Genomic DNA, 16965 nt, shown 5'->3' on the forward strand with positions numbered 1-16965 from the left:
TAGAGTCCAGGGAAGCTGTGGTAATGATGAGAAACCACATTCCAGGGAGCAAGATTGGGCAAGTCTTGATGAATAATTGGACGTCCAGGGGGGTCAAATGGAAGATAATGCAAGATTTCTGTCTTGGGTGATCTGGTGAATAGCGATGCTATTAACCAATCTTGGGAACTCGGGAGCAGTGTGAAGGGGAAGATGATGAGGTTGATTAGGGTCAGGTAGGGTTTAAGATGTGTTAGAGACACCCCAGCAGAACTCCTCTACAGGGAGCTGGAAATCCGAGTCGAAAACTCCAGAAGAAAACTTTGGCAGTCATTACCTTGAGCACTGAAGTATGGGCTGCCTTTTGCTTGGTGGCTTTTAGGATCCTTAGCGGGCATGTGTGACGTTTATAGTTACAAAAGAGAATATGCTGTGTTGAAGGAGTGCTGACACAGGAGCCAGGCAGGGATCCGGGACATCGGGAGGATCACAGACGGGATGGCAGAACTGGCGTCAGTTCAGTTCTGGGCAGATCGACACGGTTACTGAGCACGTCCTCTCTGCCAGGCTCTGGGGGCACTGCGACACACAGGACAGTGACCGGGACAGATGTAGCCCCCATCCTCAGAGAGCCCCGAGGAGCGGGACAGTACCAGGAGAGGAGAGATAACATCTGTCCCTCTTTGCAAAAAGGCCACGGAAGACAGATTCTAGAAGCCGCGGAACCCGACGTCTGGCTGGGCAAAAATGCTGAAGTCTTGTAAACCCTAGGACAAGAAGGGGCAAGCGGATGGTCCTTAGGGGGCCACCTGGATCCATAGAGACCATTCATACTGGAGGAAGCTCATCTCCCTTCCTGGGAGGAGAGACGAAAGAGACGGTGTGTCTGGGGTTGGCCAGACAGTTAGCAGAGGTCCTCAGGAGGCTCCCATGGGTGGGCTCGACAAATACCAGCTGAGGTGAGTCAAGCGGGACAGATTCAGAAGAGGCCAAAGGACCAAACGCAAAGGTTTGATTAATGGGTTGATGTCAAGCAAGAGAAAGGTCTTGAGACCCACAGTTCTCATGGCTCTGTCCTGTTTATCATTTTTCGTAAAAAAAAAAAAAAACTAGGGAAATAGATACCAGCTCAGGATAAAGAAGAACTTAAGCAATCTGAAAAAAGAAATGGGAGACCCTTGGTGGTGGGAGCAGCCCCCGTGACCACCCTCCATGAACGTGAAGTCCCGGATGAAGGGCACAGTGACGTCCTTTCCAAACCGAGCGTCCCCCAGAGCCGCCCGCCCCACCGGCCACCGCAGTGCACTCAACATGTCTGCAGGTGCGTCCACCATCTGAAGGGAGGCACCCACCTCCTGTGGGAGGCGCAGGGTCTTTGCAGCCATCTGCAGCCACCAGCATCCAAATGTGTGCACTGGAGACAAGGTGCTCACTCCTGCCCTCCCTCAGCCTCAGGTACTGCATCCGGAGAAGGCAGACAACACCTCCCTCATTGTTTTGAGGGTTCAGTAAGGACCGTTGTGTCCTTCAAGTGCCCGGATCCGCCATCTGTTCGAGCCAAGTACTCTGTGACAGGCTGGGTATCCGGCAGAGGGGCCACAAACAGACGATTAAAATGGGCAAATAATGACAGAGAGGGAGAGACCTGGGGAAAAGGGGAGCTGGGTCAGAACACACCTCTCTGAGCTTAAAAAAAAAATCATCTGTGCAGAGCCTTTCAAGCATGGCACACAGTAGGTATCTAATAAAGGATGGTCCCTTCCCTGCACCAGCTATGCTCTGAATGGTGTGTGATTCTGCCCCAGCTGCTGTAAGAAAGCGCCACAGACCAGGTGGCTTAAACCACAGAAATCTATCTTCTACACAGTTTCGGCGGCTGGAAGCCCGAGGTCAGGTCCGGCAGAGCCTGTTTCTGGAGAGAGCTTCCGCCCTGGCCTGCAGACGGCCAGCTCCTTGCCATGGACCTTACGTGACAGAGAGAAGCTCTCTAATAAGGACACTCATCATACGGGATCAGGGCCCACCCTCAGTGAACTTCAGTGACTTCCTCGGAGGCCCCATGTCCAGATGCAGCCACGCTGAGGGGCCGGGTTCAGCAGATGAATCTCAGAGAGACACAGGCATCCATCCATCCCCAGTGGACGGCTGACCTCACAATGCCCAAAATGATCTCCACGGCAGGTGAGCAAGCGGCCACTCCCGGCCTCCTTCACCGGGGCCCCTCCCTCGTCTTTCCAGCTGGTGAACTTGGTGGTGTGTTATGGCTTCCCCTCAACATTTCCCCAAGGGCCAATGGCAGCCAGATCCTCATGCCTCAGACCTGCCCCTTCACCCCCGCCGGCCCCCAAATTCACAACAGTTGAACTCAGGACCTCAACTGCTCACCCCAGACCTGGACACACTTCTTGAAGTGTGAACCATTCAAGACCCCCATGACCTGTCAATGATGCTGATAACCATAACATCTACCACTTACTAACGTAGGATCATAATATCGAACATTGATCAACAGTTGGCTATGTGCTGTGCTAGGGATGTTCTGTGTATTCACCCATTTATTACTCACCCAACCCTGAGAGGTGGGTCCTGTGACTCATCCCCTTCCAGGGAGCCCATGCACCGACCCACCAGGTCACATGGGAAGGTCATGCGGGATTTGAACCCAGGCCATCAGGCCTCGATGCACCCAGGGAAGTAGCTCTGCCCCGCCCATCCGTCCAGCCGAGGAGTGGGGCAGTGAAAGGTCTGCCCTCCCCAACCTCAGTTTGTCTTGAAGTGTTAAGAAAATTCTAATAATTTAGCTAGTTAATTCAAAATATTATTTTTATGCTAAACACGCCTCTGTCATGGATTAGAATGCAAAATGCATGAGCATTTTTAAGATAAAGCTGGATGCTTCGGGAATTTTAGCAAGGCAGGCCCTGTCTTGTCCCTCGGGGTAGTGGGGGTCGGTGAGCCGGGGAGCCCCGGCTCTCTGCTCCCTGCTCCCAGCATCAGCTGCCCAACCCGCCTCAGGACTCTGGTCCACGCTGCCCTCACCTGCCCCCCCACCCCTCACCCGCCTGGACCACCCCCATTCCTCCCCAGCACCCTCCCCTCTTTCCACCACCTCTAGCACCCGTTCCTAAATCACATGGGCCTGTTCTTTTTCTTCTCCTGCGTGGTTTCCAATCTTTTCAATAAAATCAGTGATTCTTTGCAGACAAGAGCTGGGCTGTTGCTTCTCCACATGACCTCGGGCCACATCTCCCACGTGGTGCACACCCCGGGGACACTTGCTTATTATTTTGGGGGTGGCTATTTCCTCAAAAGTCGGGGCCATTGCTGCAGAAGAGCTTATGTGCGTTCTGAGTGACACAAAGTTCCAGAAATCTAGCTTTGATCAGCTAAGACTAGTTTGAACCAGTGATAAGGGGAAACTGTAGGGAAGTCTGTACAGACGCGGAGAGGGTTTGTCTCCAAATCACTGCGTGTGCTTCCTGCCCACCCGCTCTCCTCTCCAGAGCTCCTATCTATCCCTTAGATCTCGCCTCCCAGATGAGGTCACAGCCCTCTTCGATCTGCCCCTGAGCACCAGGAAGCTCTCCTCTGAGCACTTACTCATAGTTTACAGGGATATGGGTGAGGCTTGCTCACTGTTTTCTTTGCCTTGGATCTATGTCCCCAGCACTTAGCAGGCTGCTTGTCACACAGTAGGCAATCCATTAATTATTGCAGGTCGCATATTGAATGCTCCCCCGTTCTGGCCGATCAACACGACCCTCCTGCCCGAGTCCACCCCAACTGTCCTGCAGGAGGATGGCTCAGGGAGGGGTGCTTGCCTCACACTCCCCACGTGGCCAGGAAACCGGGGCGCAGGCCAGTTCTGGCGATCACCGTCAGGGAGGAGCCAATGCGGTTTGCAGCTGCGGCCTCGTTCAATCCCCAGCCTGCACTGCCATCTCCAGGACCATCAAAGGCGCGGCGGACTTGGCCAGCAAACACAAAATCACCCTCCTAATAGGGGCTTTCAATCCAAGAAAGGTCGGGGCACTTGAGAAACATTCACTCATCATTACACTCTCTTTGGGGGGTGAGCAGTTGTTCAAAGCTACAGGGACAGAAGCCAGAAGCCCCAACATCCACCGCCCATCCCCTCCACTATGAGCTGGTGAGACCACAGGGCCAAGACAGGGAGTAGTACCCTAGACCTTGTCAAATGCCGCTTCCCAGGCAGTGGACTGGGGTGGAGCCTGAGAGTGTGTATTTCTAGCAAACCCCAGATGCTGTTGGTCTTATGCTACTGTGGATCCTCGATATTCAAAATGCGGTCCCAGGACCAGCAGCATCCGCCTCCACATCACCTGGAAGATTTTCGCTACTCAAAATGCAGCCCCGGGGCGCCTGGGTGGCTCAGTCGTTAAGCGTCTGCCTTCGGCTCAGATCATGATCCCAGGGTCCTGGGATAGAGCCCCACATTGGGCTCCCTGCTCAGCAGGAGGCCTGCTTCTCCCTCTCCCACTCCCCCTGTTTGTGTTCCCTCTCTCGCTGTGTCTCTGTCAAATAAATAAATAAAATCTTAAAAAAAAAAAAATGCAGCCCCGTTTTGGCAGCACCCGCATCACTGGGATCTCGGGATCTCGTTAAAAACAGAGTCTGGGCCCCACCCCAGACTTCCTGGATCAGAATCTGCATTTGAACCAGTCCCCCGGGTGAGTCACAGACACAGTGTGAGATGCTCTGTTCTAGAATGTGGCCCTTGAGCCCATCCACATGTTGAAACAAACCATCAGGGCTTTAAAAAAATACTGATGTGGGAATTCCTAGAGACCCTAATTTAATCTCTATTGGGTGCAACCCGCCTATCAGGGCACTTGCGAAACTTCTCCTGTTATTCCAACATAAAGCAAAGTTTGAAGGCTTTGCTTTATATTAGAATATTTTCTCAATATTTTATTTTAAAATAAGGTCATGTTCTGGGTTCTAGATATGTTCACCATTGCTGGGGTATTGTAAATTTTAGGCCCTTCTTTGTCTATCTTGTCTGTTAACCAATATTTATCTAGGTTCCTGTTATCTTTTGATATTGTTTATAAGGTTTTCTGTAATACATGTTGAATTATGTTTGTTGAGCTGTCATTTAAAAAAAACAAAATATCTTCTATTCAATTTTACTAATTTTTTTCTTAATATTTATTGGCATTTGTTTTCTCCAAGGAAGACATATAAATGTCCAACCAGCACATGAAAAGATACTCAACATCATTAATCATTAGGGAAATGCAAATCAAAATACAGTGAGATACCACCTCGCATCTACAAAGATGGATATTTTTTAAAATGGAAACTAGCAAGTGCTAGCAAGGATGTCCAGAAACTGGAACCCTCCGTACATTGCCGTTGGAAATGTAGAAAGGTGTGGCCACTATGCAAAACAGCCTGGCAGTTTCTCAGAAAGTTGAAATGGAATTTCCGTATGACCCAGCAGTTGGCAGTCCCAGCTGTATACTCGGAAGAATTGCACACAGGGCCTCAAATACTTGTAGGTACATGTTCACAGCAGCATTATTCTTAAGAGCCAAAAGGAAGACACAGCCCAAGTGTTCATCAGCAGATGCACATTAAGCAAAATGTGGTCTATCCATACAATAGAATACTATTCAGCTACAAAGAGGGATGACGTGTTGACTCACGCCAGAACATGGATGAGCCCTGAAAACGTGATGTTCAGTGAAAGGAGCCAGTCAGACACAAAGAATACTGTATGATTCCATTTACAGAAGTATCTAGAATAGGCAGGTCCGAGGAGACAGACGTGCGTGTGTTCGTACATCTCTGCAAGAAGCCATGAGCTCCCAGAACCGCACCGCGGCTCGCTTGGATGTCCTCTAGGCCTACTCTGAAGTGAGTCGGGGTCCTTCATAACCTTGATTTTGTCAAGAAAATTTCTGGTGTCTTCCAGTTCTCAAAGAGAGAAAATCATTCATACAGACTTTGCACATTTTTTTTTTTAGTTTATTCCTGGGTGTCTCCCCCTTTATTTTGTATGGTAAAAGGGATCTTTTCTTCCATTGTACTTTCTGAGGAGCTGCTACTTGTATATAAGAATATTACTGATTTTTAAAAAAAAAAAATGCATCCATCGTATGGTAATTTTCCAGTTGTTGTCTTGGGTTTCTAGGTATGGCTCATGGCATGCCCAAAAGTTTTAGGTGAGTTCCTTCTTCTAGTCTTTCCCAAGCTATGTGCAGTGAAGGACCAGGCTTTGGGCCTCTTCCCAGTGTGTTTTGTAAAACAGATGACAAGTCCACGGGATCTACTCTCGGATGTCATTAAAATGTCAAATTCCTAAAGAAGTTCCTAAACGTGTATTTCTGTATACTTTCTGGTCACAGACATGTACACAGTTGGCAGGCCAGGAGAGGTCCGCAGCCCCACTCTGCGTATCACTGCTTTAGCCCAGTTCTCTAACAGGGTGAGATGCTCGCTCTCCGTGGCCAGGGACCAAATTCTCTTCCCTACTGCAAAGTCCTCAGCAGTGATGATGCAAAGTACAGGAACCTGGATCAGTAAGTTCCTTAGTACCTGGTGTGTGTGTGTGTGTGTGTGTGTAACAGACTTTTTATGTCTAAAACCAGAAAAAAAGGAGGAAGAAAGGACAATATTCCAGGGATAGATATACAGAGAATATCAATGTTGAAAGATACACATAGGGGCGCCTGGGTAGCGCAGTTGGTTGGGCGACTGCCTTTGGCTCAGGTCATAATCCTGGAGTCCCAGGATCGAGTCCTGCATCGGGCTCCCTGCTCGGGGCGGGGAGGGGGGGGGAGAAAAATATATGTAGATACAGATATTGATACAGATTTTCTCCAAATTTGGAGGATTGGGAAGGAGCAGGAGGAAGCTTAGCCAAAACTAGAGTTTTAAAATTCTGAACAAATTACAATTTGGTGGGAAGAGAAAGCTGTTTTTAAAAATAGGTCCTTCTGTGAAGATGCCTCGCCTTACTCTTGCTTCGTGGGACAAGAGGCTTTAATGGCCTAATCGCTCCTGCTGCAGGAGAACTGTCCCCACGTCTGGGATCCCATGGCTACACGTGCCCACCCAACCCCCTCCCCACGTCTTACGAGATCCTCAAGGCACCCTCAGGACGAGCTGCGTCTGGGACTCCAGAAGCTGCAACGCTCCGCTGTCAGGGGGACGGATCACATGAAGTACGGAGGCTGGGGGTGTCTTCCTGGCAGATCCTCAGGGTCCACGCCCAGCTGGGCTTCCCCACCCTGTCGGCCAGCAGCGAGAGACCACTTGTGAGCACCCTGCTGTGTGCTCTTCATTCTAAACTCCACTGCTGGTGCCATTAAGGAAGGACATGCTACCAAAGGGTGTGGCCAGCCTGTCCCCACCTGTCCTCTAAGAGATGAGCTGTGATTAAACACACATTTTAATAAGGACTCCTCACCAGGTACCAGTGGGACTTCACAGCTGACTAAAGTCTGGCACGTACCACCTCTTCAGCCCATGGCAAGCTTGCGTGAACCCGGCGTTGAATCCACCGACTCCTTCCACAGGACTTACCGAGCGCTTCCGGTGGGTTAGGCCGGCCTGGGTGCGGCTCTCGGAAGTGGGCAAGGCACAGTAAACCATCAAATGAGGCTCTGAAGCCAATGAGACAGAATCACGAAACAGACAGGCTGCGTGCGACTTCAGGAGGGGATCGTTCTCCGGGGAGACATCTCAGCCAAAACTAGGTCCTGCAGACTCGGACCCTGAAGCCCCCTTCCGTGTGGCCGGAGCAGAGGCTGTGGGATGGATGCGGGAGAGAGGACCCAGCTCCAGGTCCCACTCTGCTCTGCCACCTTGGCCCCATCACTTCACCTTACACATCATGTTCTCCATCTGTAAAAAAAAAAAAAAAAACTAAGATCACCTGTAGTGATTTTAAAACATGGCTCCAAAAATCATAGACACTCCCTCCCCACCCCTCCAGCCCACCCAGAAGTGGATCGTGTCCCCTGTCCTTGAATCTGGGCAGGTTTCGGATTGCTCCACCCAACAAAGTACGACGGAAGCGAGACTACGTGACTTTTGAGGCTACGTCCTAGAAGGCCATGTGGTTTCTGCCTGGTTCTCTTGGCAGGCAGCCTGTCCACATGAGAAGTCTGGCTACCCTGAGGCCACGGAGCTGAAGGAGCCACAGGTGGGCACGCCCAAGGCAGCCCTCCCTGAGCTCCCAGCTGCCAGCCACACGAACCAGCCGCCGGGGGCAGCCAGCCCCCTCCAGCCTTCAGATGCCTGCACTCCAACCCACACCAGATGGTACCCACGTGAGACCCCGGGTGAGAACCGCCTAGCTGAGCCCTACCAAACTGCGGGCCAACAAAATGATTGCTTTACACCAGCAAGTCTAAGGATACTTCCTGTAGTTATCGTAACAGGAGCACCCACCTCTCTGCCTTCGTTTCTTTTTTTTTTTTAAGATTTTATTTATTTATTTGACAGAGAGACACAGTGAGAGAGGGAACACAAGCAGGGGGAGTGGGAGAGGGAGAAGCAGGCTTCCCGCGGAGCAGGGAGCCCGATGCGGAGCTCAATCCCAGGACTCTGGGATCATGACCTGAGCCAAAGGCAGACGCTAAACGAATGAGCCACCCAGGTGCCCCTCTGCCCTTATTTCTTAAACCTCTCCCTCACTCACAAGCTCCTACTGCCTGGTCTCGTCCTGCTCCTCAGACACACCAAAATGGTTCTGTCCTCAGGGCTTTTTGCACTAGCTGTCCTCTCTCTCCCGAAAAATCCTCCTTTCCATCCTCCACCCCACCCCCAATCTTCCATGGAAATCTCCTTATCTTGCAGGTCTCAGCTCAAGCCACCAGCACTCAGAGAGTCCCTCAGGCGCACCCAATCTAGCTTAGATCCCGGGTCCCCAGCAGCCTTATGGTTCTTCCAGCACTTCCACCAACTGACATTTTGCTGCTGGTGTTTATTGACTATGCCCTCTGCCAGAATATAAAGCCCAGGAGAGTCTTTTCCTGTTGCGATCACCTGTGCATCCCCTGGTCTTGCATAATGTCTAGCAGAAAATAAGCATGGATCTGTGTCTGTTGAATGAATGAATCCACGAGAAGGAAACAGCTGTGTGCAGAGGGAACGGCAAGGAGCAGTGGGGATGGTGTGTTCTAGGTAAGAAAAGCGGCTAGTTGAGGCTGGAGGGGTTTGGGATGATGTGAGCAGGGATGAGACAGGTGGAGTAGAACACAGAAAGGATATCGTTGGGCAGAACTGGGGGTGATGTTGAGTGGGGAGGATGTAGTAAAACATACACCACACACCATTTGCCATTTTAACCATTCTTCAGTGCCGGGTTCAGGGCACGAAGCCACTGCCACCACCATGCGTCTCCAGAACTTTTTCATCTTCCCAAACTGAGACTCCGTCCCCATCAAAGAATTCCCACCCCCTGGGCACCTCTATTCCAAATGAACGTGCCTATGTTCGTGGACTCCTGCAGTAGTCGTCCTTCCGTCTCTGGCTTCTGTCACTCAGCCTTATGTCCCCTAGGTTCACCTATCCCTTAGCTTGGGTCAGAACTGTCCTTTTTTATTATGATGAAATACACGTAACAGAATTTCCTTCCTTGCTTTCCAAGGCTGAGCAGCATCCCACTGCGTGTAAACACCACATTTTGTTCAAAATGCATGGGGGCGCGGGGCTGCTGTGTTTAAAGGCTCTCTGGGGCGGCCACGTGGGCCAGGGAGGGCAGCCGGGGCAGGTCCAGAGCTCACCTGCCCGACCTGCCAACGGTGGCCCCTTCACAGGCGAGGCCCCGGCTCAGGGCACCCTGGCGGCCTGCCGTGGGATGCAGCCCAGGAAGGACGGGGCAGGGCCTGGCAACGCTGCAGCCGCGGAACCCAGCTCTTCCCGGCCGCCGCCCTCCCCCTCCCGGACACACGTCCCCGCCCCGGGCAGAGACGCGCCCCGGCCGCCAGTGCGCTTGCGCAGGAAGAGCCGCGCGGAAGGCGCGGGGCGCATGCGCGGGAGGCTCCGCTCCCCGGGAGTCAATCCGCCATCCGGGGTTTGGGCCCCGCCGGCAGCTCTGTTTATAAACACACCACACGGCCACCAGTGAGGGGTAACTCTAAAGGTAGTGGGGTCAGAGGCTAGAGGTCAGCAGGGATGCCACCGGGGAGTTTGATCCCTTCGCCGTCCCCGGCTGCTGGTTACACGGTGTGGCCGGCTGGGCCGCCTTATCTCCGTCGGGGGCTGCCGGGCGCGCCACGTGGTGCGCACGTGGTCCGGTCCCAGCGCTGCGCCTCCCTTCCCCCCACGGCGCCAGAGGCCCGCAGCGCCCCCTGGCGGCGGCCCCGGGCGCTTCACTGCACGTCGCGCCTGCGCACAACGCGTCACGACGCACCTTCCGGTCTGCGCGCGAGCGGGGCGTGGGTCGGTTACGTCCTCGCGACAACTGCGAGTCCGCTGCTCCCGGGGTCCCGGCGAGGTGGTGGGGCGGAGCCGACGCGCCCAAGGTCACACGCGTCCTGCCAGGGAGGCCCTGGGGCCCCGCGGCAGGCGGGGGCGGGGCCTCCTGCGCCCACGTAGCACCGGAGGCGGAGCGCTCGGTCGCGCCGCCGTCCGCCCGGCCCGAGTTTGTGTTCTCGTGCGGCGGCCCTGCGGGGGCTCGCGGGCTGCCCCGTGCGCGGTTCGTGGGAGCGGGCCGGTGACCGGGAGTGCGGAGTGGCGTGTGCGGCTTCTCCCGTCGCCTGCCGGGCGCACGCTGAGCCCTGGGCTGTGCCGCCCCCGCCCCCCGCCTTTGATTTTGTACCACATGGACGCAAAACGACGTGAGGAGCCTTACCGAGATGTGAAAGCAAACGTCCCCCGACTTTTTTTTTTTTTTCCTTTTTGCCATTTTTCTCATAAAGGCTCCCAATGGCCTTGCCGCTGCCGGTGGCCCTGTTAAAATCAGTATTCCTCCGAAGTTCGCCCACTTCAGCAACCTCTGCCAAATGCCTACTGTGTGCCGGTCGCTGCTCGGGGCTCTAAGGCGCCTGGGCCACGTGCGGGAAAGAGGCGACTCTAAACCTGGTTAAGGTGTCGGGGAGAGCCAGGGAGTACTCACCCCCAAGATCAGGCCGACGGGACCCTATGGGTGCATAAGTTTAGTCTGAGTGTCGCCGACAGCAAGCATGGGCAGCACACCGACTAGAAGGAATGATGAACAGCAGCCTTGCTCCTGAATCTCTTAGAGCCCACTGGTGCGCGGAGAAGGCTTTTGCTCGCTTTCGCTGGGCTCTTGTACCCCGGCCAAGCTGCAGTTCAAAGTCTCCCCGCGATCTGGCAAATTGAGTTGCCTGCCAACCTACTATTTCCCCAACAAACTTATCAGTAAATGTCGTCTGTGATATGAGCCTGGTTGATGATACGTTAATAAGTAAGACAGAAATGAAGCCAGAAAGACTTCAGAATTTCATCAATGATGTGAGCAACTCCTTTGCCAAATTCGATCGTGGTTTACAAATACAGTTTTTCCTCAAGGTTTTATGGCGTTTACAATATAAAGGCTACAGACTTAAGTCTAACTACATTGTTAATTTTCTCTATTACTTTCTTAAGTCTAGATTGGGGGTTCGGTCAGATGGCAAATATTTTAGGCTCTGCCAGACACGTATAATCTCTGTCGCATATTCTTTGTTTTGTCTACCCCTCTTTTCAACCTCCAAGCTCTGAACTATGGAATTTTCAGATTCCCACAATATAAATATTCCTCTGATGGCCAATTTCAGGCTACCAACGTGGAGTGTCTAAGTGCAGGGTTGAGAATGCTATTTCCAGCATATGGATCCAATAGATGTAAATAACCTCAAGAGCATAGGTCATGGTAGGATAATTGGGAGGTAATGTGTTTTGAGACCTTGTTGTCAATAGTGCTGATTTTACTGTAAATTTATATAATTTAATTTTTGATAATATCTGTTTAACAGCAGGCCCACAGAATTCCTGAAAATTTAACACTTGGTTCTCATGAGCCAGCTCCAGCTTGGCACTGGTCTTACCTCTAAGTGGAGATGGGGGTGGGTAAGTTAGGCTTCTGGGTTGGTGGTCAATGTTCAGTTTCTTCACTTGGGTTCCACTTAGGCACACCCCAAGGGGACCCCCAGTGAGTCAACAGCCTGTATCATTCCCCCACTTCTGAGTGTGGGCCGGACCGGTCACGTGCTTCTAACCAATAATAAAATTTGGTGAGAGGAATAGGATGTTCCTCCCTTGACGATATCATGTCATATGTGAAGGATGATGGATGTCACGCCCATCATGCTCATGTTCCTGGGGTGACTGGAGACCGACTCTCCTGCTGGCCTTGAGGGAGCAAACAGCCAAGTGAAGAGCCCCTGGATATGACCATGTGGCAGGAGACTGTGGGCAGCCTCCGGGACCTGAGGGTGGCCTCCAGCCAGCAGCCAGGAAGAAGCTGGGGCCCTCGGTCATGCAGTCACAAGGATATGCATCTGCTGGCGACCCGAATGAGCTTGAAAGGGTCGCACCTCCAGATGAGAACAAAGCTCAGCCTGTACCTGGATTATAGCCCCATGAGACTCTGCAAAAGCCAAGCCCTGGCTCCTACCCCACAGAAGTGGAAGTAAGTGCATTTTTTAAGTTCCCAAATTTGTGGTCATTTGTTAAACTGCAGCAGAAAGTGAGCACATCATTATTCGTGAGATTTATGTCCCTTTCTTTATGTGTGTTACATTTCTCAATTTTAAAAGGTTGCGGGGAGGAAATGTACACATTACACAATAAAAATAGCAGGAAAGAACTGTACGCACATGTTGGCCAGAATGCTCTTGGACAGTGTGACTCTGAGGAAACTCACGGTGGGTTTCCATTTGGGGTTTTTTTCCTTCCCCCTAATGATTCACTGTCCTCACTGCATGGCCTGTCCACACTGAAGTGGGCATGAGGTCAAGAGCTAGGCTCATTTTCACCTCTGTGCTAGAGCTCTCTGCCTGCCTGTGTGTCTCAACACGTCCTCATGTGCCCCACCTTTAAAGCGTAGATGACTGTAGTACCTGCCTCGGGGCACAGCTGGACAGGATTCGGTGAGGCAGACATTCAGTGGACCGTGTTCTGTGGCCTTCACCCATTATGGAGCCGTCACGGGGCAGGGGGCCAACCCCAGCTCTGCACCCAGGGGGGTCTATACTGTGCACGGTGAGTGATTCAGGAATCTAAGCTGGTTACTGCCGACCACTCTCTGAGCCATCGGAGAGAGGTCAGGCCTCCGGTTGATAGGAGTTTCCGGGAAAGGGTTCGTCCCTTCTGAGATGCGGCTGTGAGAAGAGAGGCCACGGGAGGGGGGGTGAGCTGTGTGGCCATGGGGCTTCCAGCCTGCCGCAGGAAGACAGCAGAGCTGGCCTCACTGTCGACTGAGGGAGCTGGAGCCGTGGGGTCGGGCCACCCCGAAATTCCACCTACATCCAGAGCCCAGCCGTGTGGATTGACACTTCGGCGTTGTTTAGACCATCTTGAGTTTTCTGGCACTTGACGGCTGAACTTGCGTCCTCATTAGGTCGTGGCATAAAGCTGTACCCTGGGGAGGGGGGCGTGGGGGGGGGCATGAGGGACAGCAGGCGATGGATGTTGGATTCTGTGTCCGCAGCTCCACCGGAGTTGGGCACGGCGGGCGTGGCCCTCTGGCCACCATTTCAACGTGGCTAAAGCCGTAGGAGGCTTTCTGTGTGCTGGCTGCCGCCTGCCGGCACCTTGATCTTGGACTCCCAACCTCCCAACCTCCCAAACTCCAGACTGAGAAGTCAGGGTCTGTTGTTTATAAGGGGCCTGGGCCATGGTATGTTTGTTACAGCTGCCTGAGCTGACTAACATACTCCCCACCTCAACCAGTACGCTCCGTTGCCTCCGAAGTCTTGTCACGGAGCAGTTCAGTGCTGGGGCGAAATCACCAGTGGTCATGTCAGCATCGGGCCTCCCACAGAGGCAGAGCTGGAGGGGCTCTGCAAATGCTGAGCGCCTGACCTTGGAATTTGCACAGGATGCTGCCATCCTGCCTGGCCTCTTAAATGAAGGGAAGGGGTTTGGGCTCCGAGGAAAGGAAACGTCCCCGTTGCCCCTCACTCTAATGTGACTAGAACAACTCGCTGATGCCCCCATTCAGCCTCAGGGACAAATGCACCCAAGGAGCATCAAGCTGGTGGGGCCCCGGTTTTCGGGCCTGGGCCTCCTGCCTCTTGCTTTGCTTCCTGCTTTAACTCCGCTCTGCCTTGTCCCCTCCCTCCCACTTCCCAAGCACTCCCTAGATTCTCTTGTGGTCGTAGGAGCCTTGTTCCCGATCACAGGCTTGTCTTCTGCTCCTGGCCACAGAGGCCTGGAGGCCTAGCCGCCTTGGCGCCTCCGTGGAGGAGCCCTCCCACACCCCCCTTCCCCAGGACCACACGTCCCCAGTGCTCTCCCCACTGATGCCTTTGCTTTTCTCTTGCCTGCGGGATCTCACGAAAGAGAACAGAGCCTCTGGGCCCCAGCTGGGCCCAAGCACTTTTCGAAGCCCACTCTCTCCCCTTGCCAGCCAGACTCCAGGGCCCCCCCACCCCGGAGGAGAAAGCCCCTGCTAATCACACTGCCCAGGGTGCAGGCAGATGAATCTTCCCAGGCCGGCGCGGGTCACGAGGTTGGCCTGGCAGGGATGAAACTGAGCAGGCCCGAGGACCGGACTCCCAGCCGGCAGCCCCGTCTCTGCTTTATCGCCCATTTTCTGCCAAACAAAGGCCCTGCCCACCCTGGGAGCTCACGCTGCTGCTCTGTTGAAATCTCGAGGTGGTTCCCTATTAATCACTCCCTTTGGTGCCTCGGAGGCCAAAAAGAGTCAAACAAAACCTCTTTTCTAAGCAGGAAGAGCTTTGCAGAGTCCTGAGCAGAAGGATTCCCCCACCGCTCTCAAGTATAACACTAACAAGATGCTGGGGCCTCCCAGACTCACACAAACAAACAAGACTCGCTGCCTGGCTGCCGGAGGGGGATTTGGAATGTGACCAGGTCCCCCGTGTGCTCCAAAAGGCTCCATGCAGGAGGCAGGCCCAGTGAGCGAGCAGTCTCGCCTGCATGCAGCCTCCTCCTTATTGTAAAAACCAAAAAACACCCAATTAAATGATTTTTTTTTAAGTAGACACATACTAGGAAGATGGGAGGGGGAAAAAAATTCCATTTCTCTCCCTCCCCTGCCATAAGCTTGACTCTCAACTCCCATGTCTGTCTTTTCTTCTGATGTCGCCGTTCTGCATTAACCAATAACTAATATTGAATTATTCATTTTTCTATAAATATGAAGTTTGGCTTCTCTTTATAAACAGACACACCACGGCCAAACAGCAAACCATCATTCACTGAGACAAGTCTTCATTTCCCAGGGAGCAGGCCTCTTATCTGTGGGCCAGCATTTGGATTGTCCTGTTGCAGAGAGAAATGGCATTTTTGTCCAGATGCTGCAGCCCCTATCAGGCACGAGGAGCAACAGTCCTCGATTTTTATGCCTCTGAATGGAAGCACATTCTTTTTCATAAAAATTTAATTTAAAAACAGAAAGAAAGGGGAAAAAGCCGGCGCAACAAACACTGGAGTGCCATCCATTCGCGTGAGGGCAGAAATCCATCCAAAACAAGTGCATCATATTAGCTTGGAAAATCAGATGAATAAAGAGACAACAATTCATTGGAAAGGCATCATCCTTGGCCCAGCAATATAGGGAGCATACTTCAAAGTACAGAATTTGGCACACCTCAGACACAGCGGTCATCTTGTGAATCTAAAACGGGTTTGGTACAGACGATAGGAAGGATGGGGTGGGGGAAGACACATAGGATCATCGCGCTGGGTGATCAATAGGGCGCTTCAACCCAAGAGGGCAGACACTCTCCTCACAAAAATAATAAACCTGAGAAACAGATTATGCAGCTTGATTTGTGATTAGCAAGGCCTGCTCACTCCTTAAATGTTAATGGAATTAAATGACTGGAACGTATCCATGTTCGGAGTATGGATAGTCCAGCCTAGCATGCACTGGAATCAAATAGCTTGGGGGGGTGGGGGGGGGCGGAAATCCTACCAGGGCAGTTAAAAAGTACTTCTGCAGCCTCGCTGTTGTGAGGTTTGTTTTTTTTTTAATTAAAAAAATGACACTCTTAATAGGTGAGATGATTATGATAATGGTTCTCCAGTGCTTCCTAAGGATCCATCATACCAGTTAAGGGAGGAAATTTAAGGTACAGCAGGGGGCCAGCTCACTATTATTCCAGGAAGGGCTCAGGCACTTGATGGCTCATCTTTTTGAAAAATGCCACTAATAATTAGAGAGTTTTATGTTTCGCTTTATGGTTTGTAGCACAAATCAATGCACAGGTTTCCCCCCACCTCCCCCAGTACACACACAAATCAGACACGTTTCTCCCACCCCATCCTCCTCGATACAGGCTTTTTTTGCCCCCCAGCCGAAGAAAAGACCAGAAGGCGGCCAAGCCTCTGACCTACCTTTGCAATGCGGCACAGAACACTGAGTAATGTGGGCACTTAGGTTTTCCACTCTCCACTTCCCCCATGAGAGTCCTTCCCAAGCACAGATTTATGGTGTTTTGCAAAAAGTCATTGATCGATGCGTGCGTTCTGCAGTCATTTAAAATGATGTCAACTAAGAACTTTTAATAACATGGGGGAAATACCATGTAAAGTGAAGTGACGTGAAAAAGGCAAGACAGGAGACAAAGTGTGCATGGGTGTGTGAGCATGCACATGCACGCTCAGGGAAATGCGCCCAACTATTGAAAGTAGTTAGTGGTGAGATTAGGCGTGTGACTAGTTTCTTTTTTGTAAGTATTTCCTGATTTTCTCCAATGAACATGTATTGCATTTCTAAGCAGGAGAAGTGTCATTTTTTACAATGAAATGTAACAGACACTGGAATGGCTCTCCAGGATTCTGCCCCCCCCCCGCCCCGCCCTCACCATGCCA

At 52.2% G+C, this 16965-nt stretch overlaps 2 long non-coding RNA genes across 5 annotated transcripts; one reads left to right on the forward strand and one right to left on the reverse strand.

The window, feature by feature from the left end:
* LOC145721378 (uncharacterized) lies at nt 1-5818 on the forward strand. Its single transcript, XR_014145030.1, has 3 exons — nt 1-2160; nt 4558-4670; nt 5176-5818. It is a non-coding gene; the product is annotated as an uncharacterized LOC145721378 (long non-coding RNA).
* Nucleotides 5819-6083: 265 nt separating this feature from the next.
* LOC145721377 (uncharacterized) lies at nt 6084-11351 on the reverse strand. Of its 4 annotated transcripts, none has more exons than XR_014145029.1 (4): nt 11075-11351; nt 7534-7854; nt 7086-7238; nt 6084-6764 (listed from the first exon to the last, which is right to left on the reverse strand). It is a non-coding gene; the product is annotated as an uncharacterized LOC145721377 (long non-coding RNA). The 4 variants fall into 4 exon arrangements; XR_014145028.1 differs by lacking the exon at nt 11075-11351 and adding an exon at nt 10370-10510 and having other exon boundaries at nt 6084-6761; XR_014145026.1 differs by lacking the exon at nt 11075-11351 and adding an exon at nt 10370-10510.
* Nucleotides 11352-16965: the final 5614 nt, after the last annotated feature.

This window comes from Leptonychotes weddellii, chromosome 5, assembly GCF_054177405.1.
Source record: "Leptonychotes weddellii isolate Sample4059 chromosome 5, ASM5417740v2, whole genome shotgun sequence".
Classification (NCBI taxonomy): domain Eukaryota; kingdom Metazoa; phylum Chordata; class Mammalia; order Carnivora; family Phocidae; genus Leptonychotes; species Leptonychotes weddellii.